At 36.3% G+C, this 1,604-nt stretch overlaps 1 non-coding gene across 1 annotated transcript; it reads left to right on the forward strand.

The window, feature by feature from the left end:
• The first annotated feature begins 1,101 nt into the window (after window positions 1–1,101).
• Window positions 1,102–1,203, forward strand: LOC124082869 (small nucleolar RNA U13). The gene has a single exon (XR_006848527.1). It is a non-coding gene; the product is annotated as a small nucleolar RNA U13 (small nucleolar RNA).
• Window positions 1,204–1,604: the final 401 nt, after the last annotated feature.

A 1,604-nucleotide genomic window follows, 5' to 3' on the forward strand; every position in this document is an offset into this window, starting at 1 on the left:
GCAATGGGAAACCACCAGAGTGGAGAAACAGTGAGGTGATCTCGCGCCAGCACCCCCGCGCTGATGGGATGAACTGAGTTTAAAAGAGCTGGCTGTAACATTAAGCTAAGAAAATGACAAGAAAGCACAGGACACATAGGTAATTTTCATATGGAGGGCGGAACTGCTCTGCTACCTTCCAGCTTCCACACTGGAAAGAGTGCTGGAAAAAAGAGCGTGCACCCGGAATCTCTTTATTTTTATAGGGGGACCAACAAAGGAATTTCAATAGAATGTACTTCACCAAATAAGTCAGGGGATAAGGTGGAGTTTTGCTTCCTGATGTCTTGTGGTCAGCAGATTGATTGACATCTTGGCACATCACACCCGTCTCAGGTGCTGTGTGGGATCACAGGCAGAGTGACAAGAGAGGCACACTTGTATCATGCAGCCCAATCAGCAGGCAATGCCAGACCTGTCCCCTCATATGGCTAGGATGCACATAGCTCACACACACACACACACTACATGGTTGGCTCGTGGCAGTGATCTGAACTCATTTTCATAGCATCACAAACAGAGAGACAATGCTTATAACCAGACATGCCTTACAACAAGGGTCCGGCCAGCTGGAAGACAAAAATTCTAATCTGAGTATTTAGAGAGTTTATAAGAAAAAAGGCACAGTCAAAAAAAAATGACTTTTTAAATTAAAAAATTAAACAAACAAAATGGTGAAAGCAATCACAATTTTTTTTTATTTGGCCAAATAAAAATAATGTATTTCTGTATATTAAAGACTCAACAATAGCATAATTGCAACAATAAAACATGGTAAAATACATTAAGTGGATGAAAATAAAAATTTCTAACAAAAATATGAAAGACTACTTTTGATATGTAAATTGAAAATATATATGAGTTCAAACTAGGGAGCAAGAAGCTGCAAATTACAACAATGAGATCCAGATTTAAACCAATTCTCAACGCTAAAAGTAACTACCCTTCAATACAGAAAGATGACCTTCTATGCTACTAGTGAAAGTGTAAATTAAAATTTTTGGAAGAGTGCTCAGCTATTGTGAATCAGAAGTTTAAAAAAATTAAAAGAAGTGCAACTGGATCCTTCAGTTCATAAGTGTGATGATTGGGTGTTCACACTATTGTGTGAGATGTGCCTCCCTCTAAACCTTGTTATAACATGGGCACATTACCCATCTGACCTGAACTTTGAAAAAAAAAAAAAAAAGAAGCGTAACTCAACGGTTGCATTTTTAGGAATATTTCAAACGAAAACTAAGGTATATGAATAAAACTTGCAAATAAATAATCACATAGCAGTCAAAAAGCAGAAACAATTTAAGTGCCCTATACAAATGATGAGGGGGTGAATCTATTTGATATAACAATTTTAAATCAGTAAATCCATCATAAATCAATGAATGGCTGGTGATATTTAATCTGCCATTTGTATTGCATACATAAGATAAACATGCTGAACAAAGGATAATACATGTATCATGTACTTGCTAATTTGGTCCTAAAGTTTACATTTGTAAGTTATGGCTCTGCTTGTCATTCTTTTGAGAAGATCAGTAAAAAATAAAATATTGGAAATGGAATTA

The sequence above is a fragment of the Marmota monax genome, unplaced genomic scaffold (genome assembly GCF_021218885.2).
Source record: "Marmota monax isolate L192 unplaced genomic scaffold, Marmota_monax_Labrador192_F-V1.1 WCK01_AAM20220418_F8-fsc00018, whole genome shotgun sequence".
NCBI classification, from domain to species: Eukaryota; Metazoa; Chordata; class Mammalia; order Rodentia; family Sciuridae; genus Marmota; species Marmota monax.